Below are 14,233 nucleotides of genomic sequence, written 5' to 3'. Positions count from 1 at the left end.
CTCTCACAAAGTTGACTCTCTAAGTTTGTTCATCAAGTCATCCTGCTAGGTTAGCCCACCAAGTACTCTCACCAAGTCACCCCGCTAGTTCGACCCACCAAGTCGACTCTTTAAGTTCATTCATCAAGTCACGTGACTAGGTCAGCCCACCGAGTACTCTCACCAAGTTGACTCTTTAAGTTTGTTCATCAAGTCACCCGGCCAGGTCAGCCCACCAAGTACTCTCACCAAGTCGACTCTCTAAGTTCGTTCATCAAGTCACCCCACCAGGTCAGCCCACCAAGTCGAATCTTTAAGTTCGTTCATCAAGTCACCCCACCAAGTACTCTAACCAAGTCGATTCTTCAAGTGCATTCATCATGTCACCCGACCAAGTACTCTCACCAAGTCGATTCTTTAACTATGTTCATCAAGTCACCCCCCCAAGTACTGTCACCAATTCGACTCGTTAAGTCTGTTCATCAAGTCACCACACCAAGTACTCTCACCAAGTCAACTCTTTAGGACCGTTCATCAAGTCACCTTTCCAAGTCAACCCTTGAAGTCCGTTCATCAAGTCACCCCACCAAGTTGACTCTTTAAGTCAGTTCATAAAGTCACCCAACCAGGTCGGCCCACCAAGTACTCTCACCAAGTTGACTCTCTAAGTCTGTTCATCAGGTCACCCCACCAAGTACTCTCACCAAGTCAACTCATTAGGTTCGTTCATCGAGTCACCCTACAAAGTCGACCCTTTAAGTTTGTTCATCAAGTCACCCCACCGTGTCGACTCTTTAAGTCCTTTCATCAAGTCACCCCACCAAGTCGACTCTTTAAGTCTGTTCATCAGTTCACCCCGCCAAGTACTCTCACCAAGTCAACTCCTTAGGTTCGTTCATCAAGTCACCCTGCCAAGTCAACCCTTTAAGTCCATTCATCAAGTCGCCCCACCAAGTACTCTCACCAAGTTGACTCTTTAAGTCCTTTCATCAAGTCACCCCACCAAGTCGACTCTTCAAGTCCATTCATCAAGTCACCAGAACAAGTAATCTAACCAAGTTGACTCTTTAAGTTTGTTCATCAGTTCACCCTGCCAAGTACTCTCACCAAGTGGACTCTTTAAGTTTGCTCATCAAGTCGAGCCACCAAGTACACTTAGCAAGTCGACTCTTTGAGTCCGTTCATCAAGTCACCCCACCAAGTACTCTGACCAAGTCGATTCTTCAAGTGCGCTCATCAAGTCGAGCCACCTAGTACTCTCACCAAGTCGACTCTTTGAGTCTGTTCATCAAGTCACCCCACCAAGTGCTCTCACCAAGTCAACTCTTTAGGTCCGTTCATAGAGCCACCCCACAAAGTTGACCCTTCAAGTGCGTTCATCAAGTCACCCCACCAAGTTGACTCTTTAATTTCATTCATCAAGTCACCCCGCAAGGTCGGCCCACCAAGTGGACTCTTTAAGTTCGTTCATGAAGTCACTCTGCCAAGTCAGCCCACCAAGTCGACTCTTTAAGTTCATTCATCAAGTCACCCTGCCAGGTCAGCCCACCAAGTACTCTCACCAAGTCGACTCTTTAAGTTTGATGACCAAGTCACCCCGCCAGGTCGGCCTACCGAGTACAATCACCAAGTCGACTCTTTAGGTTTTCTCATCAAGTCACCCCACCAAGTACTCTCACCAAGTTGACTCTTCAAGTTCGTTCATCAAGTCTCTCCAACAGGTCAGCCCGCCAAGTACTCTCACCAAGTCGACCCTTTAAGTTCGGTCATCAAGTCACCTCGCCAAGTCGGCCCACCAAGTACTCTCACAAAGTTGACTCTTTAGGTTCGTTCATCAATTCAAACCGCTAGCTCGGCCCACCAAGTTCTCTCACCAAGTTGACTCTTTAAGTTTGATCATCAAGTCACCTCACCAGTTTGACCCACCAAGTACTCTCACAAAGTCGACTCTCTAAGTTCATTCATCAAGTCACCCTGCCAGGTTGGCCCACCAAGTTGACTCTTTAAGTTTGTTCATCAAGTCACCCCACCAAGTACTCTAACCAAGTCGATTCTTCAAGTGCATTCATCAAGTCACCCGACCAAGTACTCTCACCAAGTTGACTCTTTAGCTCTGTTCATCAAGTCACTGCACCAAGTACTCTCACTCGATCAACTCTTTAGGTCTGTTCATCAAGTCACCCCACCAACTCGACCCTTCAAGTGCGTTGATCAAGTCACCCCACCAAGTTGACCCTTTAAGTCTGTTCATCAAGTCGCCCCACCAAGTACTCTCACCAAGTTGACTCTTTAAGTCCTTTCATCAAGTCACCCCACCAAGTCGACTCTTCAAGTCCATTCATCAAGTCACCAGAACAAGTACTCTAACCAAGTTGACTCTTTAAGTCTGTTGATCAAGTCACCCCACCAGGTTGGCCCACCAAGTACTCCCAGCAAGTCAACTCTTTAAGTCCGTTCATCAGTTCACCCTGCCAAGTACTCTCACCAAGTTAACTCTTTAAGTCTGCTCATCAAGTCGAGCCACCAAGTACTCTCACCAACTCGACTCTTTAAGTTCGTTCATCAAGTCACCCCACCAAGTACTCTAACCAAGTTGATTCTTCAAGTGTGTTCATCAAGTCAACTGACAAAGTACTCTCACCAAGTCGACTCTTTAAGTCCTTTCATCAAGTCACCCCACCAAGTCGACTCTTTAAGTCCTTTCATCAAGTCACCCCACCAGGTCGACTGTTTAAGTCCATTCATCAAGTCACCAGAACAAGTACTCTCACCAAGTCGACTCTTTATGTCCCTTCATCAAGTCACCCCACCAGGTACTCCCACCAAGTCGACTCTTTAAGTCCGTTCATCAGTTCACCCCGCCAAGTACTCTCACCAAGTGGACTCTTTGAGTCTTCTCATCAAGTCGAGCCACCAAGTACTCTCACCAAGTTGACTCTTTGAGTCCGTTCATCAGGTCACCCCACCAAGTGCTCTCATCGAGTTAACTCTTTGGGTTCATTCACCAAGTCACCCTGCCAAGTCGACCCTTTAAGTTCTTTCATCAAGTCACCCCACCAAGTACTCTCACCAAGTCAACTCTTTAAGTCCTTTCATCAAGTGACCCCACCAAGTCGAATCTTTAAGTCCGTTCATCAAGTCACCAGAATAAGTACCAGTTCAGCTAACCAAGTACTCCCACCAAGTTGACTCTTTATGTCCGTTCATCAAGTCACCCCACCAGTTCGGCCAACCAAGTACTCCCACCAAGTCGATTCGTTAAGTCTGTTCATCAGTTCACCCTGCCAAGTACTCTCACCAAGTGGACTCTTTAAGTTTTCTCATCAAGTCGAGCCACCAAGTACTCTCAGCAAGTCAAATCTTTGAGTCCGTTCATCAAGTCACCCCACCAAGTACTCTAACCAAGTCGATTCTTCAAGTGCGCTCATCAAGTTACCCCACCAAGTACTCTCACCAGGTCGACTCTTTAAGTCTGTTCATCAAGTCACCTCGCCAAGTACTCTCACCAAGTCAACTCTTTAGGTCCATCCATAGAGTTACCCCACCAAGTCGACCCTTCAAGTGCGTTCATCAAGTCACCGCACCAAGTTGACTCTTTAAGTTCATTCATCAAGTCACCCAGCCAGGTCAGCCCACAAATTACTCTCACCAAGTCAACTCTTTAAGTTCGTTCATCAAGTCACCCCGCCAAGTCGACCCACCAAGTGGACTCTTTAAGTTCGTTCATGAAGTCACTCTGCCACGTCGGCCCGCAAGATCAACTCTTTAAGTTCGTTCATCAAGTCACCCCGCCAGGTCACCCCACCAAGTACTCTCACCAAGTTGACTCTTTAAGCTGGCTCATCAAGTCACCCTACCAGGTCGGCCCACCAAGTACTCTCACCAGGTCGACTCTTTAGGTTTGTTCATCAAGTCACCCCACCAAGTACTCTCACAAAGTCAACTCTCTAAGTTCATTCATCAAGTCACTCTGCCAGGTCGGCCCACCAAGTACTCTCACCAAGTCGACCCTTTAAGTTCGGTAATCAAGTCAGCCCGCCAGGTCAGCCCACCAAGTACTCTCACAAAGTCAACTCTTTAGGTTCATTCATCAATTCACCCCACCAGCTCGGCCCACCAAGTTCTCTCACCAAGTTGACTCTTTAAGTTCATTCATCAAGTCACCCCGCCAGTTCGACCCACCAAGCACTCTCGCAAAGTCGACTCTCTAAGTTCGTTCATCGAGTCACCCTGCCAGGTCAGCCCACCAAGTACTCTCACCAAGTGATCCTGCTAGTTTGACCCACCGAGTTGACTCTTTAAGTTCATTCATCAAGTCACCCGACCAAGTCGGCCCACCAAGTCGACTCTTTAAGTTCGTTCATCAATTCACGTGACCAGGGCAGCTCACCGAGTACTCTCACCAAGTCTACTCTTTAAGTTAGTTCATCAAGTCACCTTGCTAGGTCGGCCCACCAAGTACTCTCACCAAGTCGACTGTTTAAGTTTGTTCATCAAGTCACCCTGCCAGGTCGGCCCACCAAGTCGACTCTTTAAGTTCGTAAAATGGGTACCCGAGCCATTCTACTTGAGTCATAATTCTCAAATCGAGTAGCTTCCAATATAAAATGGTCCTCGAGCCATTCTAGTCAGTCTCCAAAAATTGATCAATTTACCCCCCTGACTGATGCAATCAAATCGCCTAACCAATGCCAATCTTTGTCTCTGTTGACAACCTCATGAAAAATGGGGTCGTGGATGGCTATTCGGTCACATTTTTCATTGAATTGGGTTTTAAGGTACTTGTGCACTGAATGTACATTTTTGATGTAGAGTAAGGCTTGCACTAATGGCTTATATAGGGGAAGTAGTGTGCTTTAAAAATGGTGGGCGAGCCAGCCTGGTTGAGCCGATCTAGGCGAGCCATGCTGGCCGACCCGATCTGGCCGAGCCCTTCTGGCCGAGCCATGCTGGCTGAGCCGATCTGGGCGAGCCATCCTAGCCGACCTGATCTGGCCGAGCCATTCTGGCCGAGCCATGCTAGTCGAGCCGATCTAGGCGAGCCATGCTAGCCGAGCCGATATGGCCGAGCTCCAAAAATGGTGTCGTGGATGGTCGTTTGGTCTTATTTTTCATTGAATTGGGTTTTAAGGTACTTGTGCACTGAATATACATTTCTAATGTAGAGTAAGGCTTGCACTAATAGCTTATATAGGGGAGGTAGTGTGCTTGAAAAATGGTGGGTGAGCCAGCCTGGCCGAGCCCATCTGGGCGAGCCATGCTGGCCGAGCCGATCTGGGTGAGCCATGCTGGCCGAGCCGATCTGGGCGAGCCGTTCTAGCTGAGCCATGCTGGCCGAGCCGATCTGGGTGAGCTCCAAAAATGGTGTCGTGGATGGTTGTTTGGTCACATTTTTCATTGAATTGGGTTTTAAGGTACTTGTGCATTGAATGTACATTTCTGATGTAGAGTAAGGCTTGCACTAATAGCTTATATAGGGGAGGTAGTGTGCTTGAAAAATGGTGGGCGAGCGAGCCTAGCCGAGCCGATCTGGGCGAGCCAGGCTGGCCGACCTGATCTGGCCAAGTCATTTTGGCTGAGCCATGCTGGCCAAGCCGATCTGGGCGAGCCATTCTGGCTGACCCGATCTGGACGAGTCGTTCTGGCTGAGTTGATCTGGGCGAGCCATGCTGGCCGACTCGATCTGGCCAAGCTCAAAAAATGGTGTCGTGGATGGCTGTTTGGTCACTTTTTCATTGAATTGGATTTTTAAGGGAGTTGTCCATGCTATCGCAGATTTCTAATGCAGAGCGAGCCTCGCACTAATAGCTTATATAGGAGAGGTTGTTGCCGCAAGCCTCTCCCATGCCCCTTTCATTGATTCAACATTGGTGTCTAGGCGGATCGGATTGTTGGGTTTTCAAACGGTGTATGCTGATGTTGAATCAATGAAAGGGGCATGAAGCGATCTCGGTGCTTTTCGTCAGCTCTCCTTTAGATCATGTTTTCCAGTGACACAATTTTGGAAAAGGTGAGGCAGCGGTTGCCGATCCATGGTATGTCTTTTTGGTGATTTTAAAACCTGATCTAAACGTGAACCCTTGTCTAGCACTCCGGCATTGCTTGGTATAATGGGAATTTGCTATTATGGGTGCTCGGCACTCTAGCAATTTTTCATGGTGTACTTATCATGGCTACATGGGAGCTTTAATATCGAAAGCTCTCGGTGAAAAATGGTGGCCGAGCCATGCTGGCCGACCCGATCTGGGCGAGCCATGCTGACCGACCTGATCTGGCTTAACCATTTTTGTCGACCCGATCTGGCTCTTCTTTCTCACTCCATCGGCACAAATTCGAGAGTTGTTCGATAGTGATTTTCATTCCAATGTATCATTACGGTGGTCTGGAGAGCGATGCTAAGGGCGGGAGCTTGCGTCTAGCATTTGGGGATGTTTGTGCAAGCGAGCAATGGAGCTTCTCTTATCGGAACCTCTCTGTGGCCTTTGAATATAGACCTAGTGCTGACGATATCGATCGATACGGGCCTTGGATTCTAAATTTGTTTAGCTAACATTGGTTTTTGTGAGAGAAGGGTACAAAAGCACTTCCCGATTGCTACGCGGGAGCTCCTTAAGATCGCCTCTGTGCCAACTCGATCAGCAAAACATTGGGAATTGTTCGACAGCGGTTGTCATTCCAATGTGTCATCGGAATGTCTTGGAACGTGGCCTTTCAAGGGCAAGCTCGCATCTAGCACTTGGATTGTGTGTCGTCACAAGTGAATGGGGAGATCTCTCTGTGAATGACGACATGGCGATTGCAAGAGAAAATTGACTTAGTAGTCGGAGCATTGGCCTCGGGCCATTGTGACGGCCTTGCAATTTCTCTATAATTGCAACCTATGTTTGCACAGTAGCAGAGTTTTCATGTAAGATTGGCCTTTGTTCTTAACAGTTCCAAGTACTCTCACCAAGTCACCAAGTCACCATGCTGGCCGAGCTGATCTAGGCGAGCCATGCTGGCCGAGCCGTTCTGGGCGAGCTCCAAAAACGGTGTCGTGGATGGCTGTTTGGTCACATTTTTCATTGAATTGGATTTTTAAGGGAGTTTTCCGTGCTATCACAGATTTCTAATGTAGAGTGAGCCTCGCACTAATAGCTTATATAGGAGAGGTTGTTGCCGCGAGCCTCTCCCATGCCCCTTTCATTGATTCAACATTGGTGTCTAGGCGGATCGGATTGTTGGGTTTTCAAATGGTGTATGTTGATGTTGAATCAATGAAAGGGGCATGAAGCGATCTCGGTGCTTTTCCTTGGCTCTCCTTTAGATCATGTTTTTCGATGACTCAATTTTGGGAAAGGTGAGGCAGCAGTTGCCGATCCATGGCATGTCTTTTTGGTGATTTTAAAACTTGATCTAAACGTGAACCCTTGTCTAGCACTCCAGCGTCGCTTGGTATAATGGCAATTTGCTATGGGTGCTTGGTGCTCTAGCAATTTGTCATGGTGTACATATCGCGGCTACATGGGAGCTTTAATATCGAAAGCTCTCGGCGAAAAATGGTGGCTGAGCCATGCTGGTCGACCCAATCTGGCTTAGCCGCTTTCGTCGACCCGATCTGGCTCTTCTTTCTCGCTCCATCGACACATATTCGGGAGTTGTTTGACAGCGGTTGTCATTCCAATGTGTCATTGTGGTGATCTGGAGAGCGATGCTAAGGGCAGGAGCTTGCGTCTAGCATTTGGGGATATTTGTGCAAGCGAGCAGTGGAGCTTCTCTTATCGAAACCTCTCCATGGCCTTTGAGTATAGACCCAGTGCCGATGATATCGATGGATACGAGCCTTGGATTCTAAATTTGTTCAGCTAGCATTGGTTTTTGTGAAAGAAGGGTACGAAAGCACTTCCCGATTGCTATGCGAGAGCTCCCTAAGATCGCCTCTGTGCCAACTCAATCGGCACAACATTGGGAATGGTTCGATAGCAGTTGTCATTCCAATGTGTCATCGAGATGTCTTGGAACGCGGCCTTTCAAGGGCGAGCTCGCGTCATGCACTTGGATTGTGCGTTGACACAAGTGAATGGGGAGATCTCTCTCTGAATGATGGCATGGCAATTGCAAGAGAAAATTGACTTAGTAGTCGGAGCATTGGCCTTGGGCCATTGTGACGGCCTTGCAATTTCTCTATAATTGCAACCTATGTTTGTGCAGCAGCAGAGTTTGCATGTAAGATTGGCCTTTGTTCTTGATAGTTCTAGGTACTCTCACCAAGTCACCATGCTGGCCAAGCCAATCTGGGCGAGCCATGCTGGCCGAGCTGTTCTGGGTGAGCCATGCTGGCCGAGCCGTTCTGGGCGAGCTCCAAAAACGGTGTCGTGGATGGCTGTTTGGTCACATTTTTCATTGAATTGGATTTTTAAGGGAGTTGTCCGTGCTATCACAGATTTCTAATGCAGAGCAAGCCTCGCACTAATAGCTTATATAGGAGAGGTTGTTGCCGCGAGCCTCTCCCATGCCCCTTTCATTGATTCAACATTGGTATCTAGGCGGATCAGATTGTTGGGTTTTCAAACGGTGTATGCTGATGTTGAATCAATGAAAGGGGCATGAAGCGATCTCAGTGCTTTTCCTCAGCTCTCATTTAGATCATGTTTTCTGATGACTCAATTTTGGAAAAGGTGAGGTAGCGGTTCCCGATCCATGGCATGTCTTTTTGGTGATTTTAAAACTTGATCTAAACGTGAGCCCTTGTCTAGCACTCCGACGTTGCTTGGTATAATGGCAATTTGCTATGGGTGCTCGGTGCTCTAGCAATTTGTCATGGTGTACTTATCGCGGCTACATGGGAGCTTTAATATCGAAAGCTCTCGGTGAAAAATGGTGGCCGAGCCATGCTGGCCAACCCGATCTGGCTTAGCCATTTTCGTCGACCCGATCTGGCTCTTGTTTCTCTCACTCCATCAGCACAAATTTGGGAGTTGTTCGACAGTGGTTGTCATTCCAATGTGTCATTGCGGTGATCTGGAGAGCGATGCTAAGGGAAGGAGCTTGCATCTAGCATTTGGGGATGTTTGTGCAAGCGAGCAGTGGAGCTTCTCTTATCGGAACCTCTCTGTGGCCTTTGAATATAGACCCAGTGCCGACGATATCGACCCAATAGAATCGGTGCTAGTGTTCGAGAAAGAAAAGTTATTCGAATTTGGAATATTGGCACCAGCATCATTTCTATTGGGAGGGCTGTGAAGCCATCCCAATTTTTCTATGCGAGGGCTCTCTCCCCAGAGTCGTTCTCTTTGCAACAACTTCTTTGGAAAAAAAAATTTTAGAATGGTTCGACAGCGGTTGTCATTCCAATGGCACCATTGTGGTGGTTGCCTGGGTAGTAATCTGAAGGGCGAGTCGTCGTCTAGCAGTTGGGTTACGCATCATGGGTGACAAGGGAGCCTTTGTAATTAGAAGCTCCCCGTGACCATTCGATGAGAAGAGCCATTGCTTGTGTGAGCAAGGATGAATGCAGCCTCGGATTCTAAATGAAATCAACGACATCGGATCTATATATAAGAGAGGAATGAAGTAGCAGCCCATTTGCTATGCGTGGCTCCCCAAAGTTGCTCGTCTTTCTCACTCCATTGGCACAAATTTGGGGGTTATTTGATAGTGGTTGTCATTCCAATGTCTCATTGCGGCGATCTGGAGAGCAATGCTAAGGGCAGGAGCTTGTGTCTAGCATTTGGGATGTTTGTGCGAGCGAGCAGGGGAGCTTCTCTTATCGGAACCTCTATGTGGCCTTTGAATATATAGACCCAGTGCAGACGATATCGATGGATATGAGCCTTGGATTCTAAATTTGTTCACAACTAACATATTGGTTTTTGTGAGAGATGGGTACGAAAGCACATCCCGATTGCTACGCGGGAGCTCCCTAAGGTCGCCTCTGTGCCAACTCGATCGGCACAACATTGGGAATGGTTTGACAGCGGTTGTTGTTCCAATGTGTCATCGGGGGATGTCTTGGAAAGTGGCCTTTCAAGGGCGAGCTTGCATCTAGCACTTGGATTGTGCGTCACGTCACAAGTGAATGGGGAGATTTCTCTGTGAACGGCGACATGGTGATTGCAAGAGAAAATTGACTTAGTTAGAGCATTGGCCTCGGGCCACTGTGATGGCCTTGCAATTTTTCTTTAATTGCAACCTATGTTTGTGCAGTAGCAGAGTTTGCAAGTAAGATGGGCCCTCTTCTTGAGAGTTCCAGGAGATGACCTCCGAAACTTTTGGATTGGGCCCCTTCAAGGTGAAATTCATCCAGTTGATCGGATGACCTCGATGACCATTTCAGTCCATTGTGTCCATGAATTCACATCTCCTAACCGATGACAATCTTTTGCTCCTTAGATGACCTCATAAAAAGACACGTTATTCGGATTTGGAATATTGGCACCAGCATCGTTTCTATTGGAAGGGCCGTGAAGCCATCCCGATTTTGCTATGCGAGTGCTCTCTCCCTAGAGTGGTTCTCTTCGCAACAACTTCTTTGGCACAAAATTTTTGGAATGGTTCAGTAGCGGTTGTCATTCCCAATGGTGCCATTGTGGTGGTTGCCTGGGCAGCGATCTGAAGGGCGAGCCATTGTCTAGTAGTTGGGCTGCGCATCACGAGTGACAAGGGAGCCTTTGTTATAGAAAGCTCCCCACGGCCATTCGATCAGGAGAGCCATTGCTCGTGTGGGAAAGGATGAATGCACCCTGGATTCCAAATGAAATCAGCGACATTGGATCTGTATATAAGAGCAGAATTAAGGAGCAGCCTGTTTGCTATGCGCCTCTCCCCAAAGCTGCTCTTCTCTCTCACTCCATCACCACAATTTCGGGAGTTGTTTGAAAGCAGTTGTCATTCCAATGTGTCATTGTGGTGATCTGGAGAGCGATGCTAAGGGCGGGAGCTTGTGTCTAGAATTTGAGATGTTTGTGCGAGTGAGCAGGGGGGGCTTCTCTTCTCGGAACCTCTTCATGGCCTTTGTATATAGACCCAGTGCCCTGATGACATCAATGGATGCGAGGCCTTGGATTCCAAATTTGTTCACAACTAACATTGGTCTTTGTGAGAGATGGGTACGGAAGCACATCCCAATTGCTACGCAGGAGCTCCCCAATGTCGCCTCTGTGCCAACTCGACCGGCATAACATTGGGAATGGTTCGACAGCGGTTGTCATTCCAATGTGTCATCGAGGGATGCCTTGGAAAGTGGCCCTTTCAAGGGTGAGCTTGCGTCTAGCACTTGGATTATGTGTCACATCACAAGTGAATGGGGAGATCTCTCTGTGAACGGCGGCATGGTGATTGCAATAGAAAATTGACTTAGTCAGAGCATTGGCCTCGGGCCATTGTGAAGGCCTTGCAATTTATCTTTAATTGCAACCTGTGTTTGCGCAGTAGCAGAGTTTGCATGTAAGATGGGCCTTGTTCTTGAGAGTTCTAGGAGGTGACCTCCGAAACTTTTGGATTAGGCCCCTTCAAGGTGAAATTCATCCAGTTGATCGGATGAAGCTCGATGTGCTTGTATTTATTCTGAGACGGTAATGATGGTCATTAATCTGTGGCAGTGAGTATATCCCATTCAGTAATCACAATGGTGGAGCACGGCTTGCAACACACTGCACATTTGGTGTTCAATTCTAAGATGCGCTTGTTGCTGAGTGTGCATGGAGTTGTATCTTTTAGCCAAGGGCTTCGTCTTATTGAATTTTTATCCTGCCTGGATGGCAAGAAGGAAAGAGATGGTTGCACGGGTGCATAGCTCGACGTCCCTAATTTCATCAAGGGTCCACTCTCCATCCTAAGTTTTTTCCGATTGGTAGAGCCTTGGGATTGAGAGGGGGGCCGGTGAAAGGTTTGGTTGCTGCATAATTTATTCGCTAGTGCATTCTAGGTGCATGCTCGCCTCTTCACTGTCTCATCCTACAGAAGTGCATGGCACTATCGTGACAGCCTTTGTGGTCTGGGCCAGTAGAAGCGTAGAGTATTACCGATAATTTTTGTTTGGATGCGGAAACTCTCCATGCCCTGTCCTGCCTTGTGCGATCCGAATGGCTGTGGCTCATGGGTTCTACGAGAGATACTCTTCTTCAGCTCCCCTTAAAGAGAGTGTTCGGTGTTTGCATTATGTGGACAAAAAGCCCAAGGTGTTTCATCTCTCTTTAGATGCAAAATTCTGGGAGGGCTTGTTGAAGTATGGCCGTTTGTACGGGGTGCACCAAAAAGTGTGTAGGGGGCATATGCCTAGGAAATGGATGTCTCTTAGTGTCCTTACTCGATCACGTGTGTGGTGTACATCTTTGCATTATGACTCTACTGTGAGCATTTGTGATTCGAGCATTTTGGGGGAACAGGTTTCGTACGAGATGTTCTTCTTAGGCTCTTGCGAACCAGAGTGCTCATCTTTGCAATGCTCTGACAAGTGCAGGCCCAACGTGTCTGTCTAGGGGAAGAAATTGCATGAATGCTTTTTGCCGAGATGTGGGTGCTCGCGGGTGGGTTCCCTCGCGGGGTAGTTCTTTGGTATGTGCATGTGCATGAGATTGAAGCTTTTCCGACAACGCTAGTGTGAGTGTTCACCCGTAGGAACTTTTCTGTACCTGCGCTGGCAGATCACATGTCACGGGGAATGGTTAGCGAGGCTGTGCTGGGAAAGGAGAAATTTGCCAGAGGTTAGACATGTCCGTGTATGTGGGTGGCTCTCATCGCCTATAAATGTGCAGAGGGGGTGTTATACATGATGGCCTTGAGCAGCCTTATAATTGAGGTGGTCACGTGCACAGTGATGCCCCCGCCAATCGCATAACCAGCCATGTTTTTGACTCACACGGCCCTTCACCCTTCAGCACGGCGGTCTCTGTTGGCACTTCGGCAACCAGCTCTTCGTCATGGGAAAACGTTTGTTGCAATCGAGAAGGATTTTTTCTATGCGGGTGCACCTCAATAGGCGTGTAGGAGGCATATTCCTAGGAAATGGATGTCTCTGAGTGGCCTTACAATTGAGGTGGCTACGTGCGCGGTGCATCTCGTACAGACTCGAGGCTTCTTTCCGAGTAGTGGCGACAGTGAGTTCGATGGTAAAGGGTTCCATACGGGATGTTCTTCCCAGGTGCCTGTGAACCGAGGCTCCCTGTTCATCCCTCTCCGATCGATGATGGGACACTTTCCTCTTGTGTGAAATCTTTGAGCGTTACGAGTCCTGCATGTGCTGTGAACATCATTCTTATTGCTTGTGCGGCAGATTATGTTTGGATGCATGACGAAGCGAATGCAAATTTTGGTTTCCCATCATGGTGGGCATCCCTTGGCTGTAGTAGGCCTTGGGGGTCCCCCTCATTGTTAGAAGCTACCTGGTCGATCCTGCCAGTAGTCATATGCTTGTCTCAAAGATTAAGCCATGCATGTCTAAGTATGAACTATTTCAGACTGTGAAACTGCGGATGGCTCATTAAATCAATTATAGTTTCTTTGATGGTACTTTGCTACTCGGATAACTGTAGTAATTTTAGAGCTAATGCGTGCACCAAATCCTGACTCTCAGAAGGGATGCATTTATTAGATAAAAGGTCAGCACGGGTTCGCCCGCTATTTCGGTGATTCATGATAACTCGACAGATCGCACGGCCTTTGTGCTGGCGACGCTTCATTCAAATTTCTGCCTTATCAACTTTCGATGGTAGGATAGAGGCGTACCATGGTGGTGATGGGTGATGGAGAATTACGGTTCGATTTCGGAGAGGGAGCCTGAGAAATGGCTACCACATCCAAGGAAGGCAGCAGGTGCACAAATTACCCAATCCTGACACAGGGAGGTAGTGACAATAAATAACAATACTGGGCTCATCCAGTCTAGTAATTGGAATGAGTACAATCTAAATCCCTTAACGAGGATCCATTGGAGGGCAAGTCTGGTGCCAGTAGCTATGGTAATTCTAGCTCCAATAGCATATATTTAAGTTGTTGCAGTTAAAACGCTCGTAGTTGGACCTTGGGTCGTCACGGTCGGTCTGCCTTTTGGGTGTGCACTGGCCCTCACGTCCCTTCTGCCGGCGGTGTGTTCCTGGCCTTAATTGGCTGGGTCACAGTTCCAGCGCCGTTTCCTTGAAAAAATTAGAGTGCTCAAAGCAAGCCTATGCTCTGAATACATTAGCATGGAATAACGTGATAGGAGTCTAGTCCTATTCCGTTGGCCTTCAGGACCAGAGTAATGATTAATAGGGACTGTCGGGGGCATTCGTATTTC

General features: G+C 47.9%; 1 pseudogene; it reads left to right on the top strand.

Annotated features, from left to right (window-relative positions):
* Window positions 1-13,337: 13,337 nt before the first annotated feature.
* The window catches only part of LOC149573680 (18S ribosomal RNA), a 1,714-nt pseudogene continuing 818 nt past the window's right edge, over window positions 13,338-14,233 (top strand).

This window comes from Cupressus sempervirens, chromosome 2 (genome assembly GCF_028749045.1).
Source record: "Cupressus sempervirens isolate cs-2001-9-10 chromosome 2, ASM2874904v1, whole genome shotgun sequence".
Classification (NCBI taxonomy): domain Eukaryota; kingdom Viridiplantae; phylum Streptophyta; class Pinopsida; order Cupressales; family Cupressaceae; genus Cupressus; species Cupressus sempervirens.
This window is presented reverse-complemented; position numbering and strand designations above follow the sequence as displayed.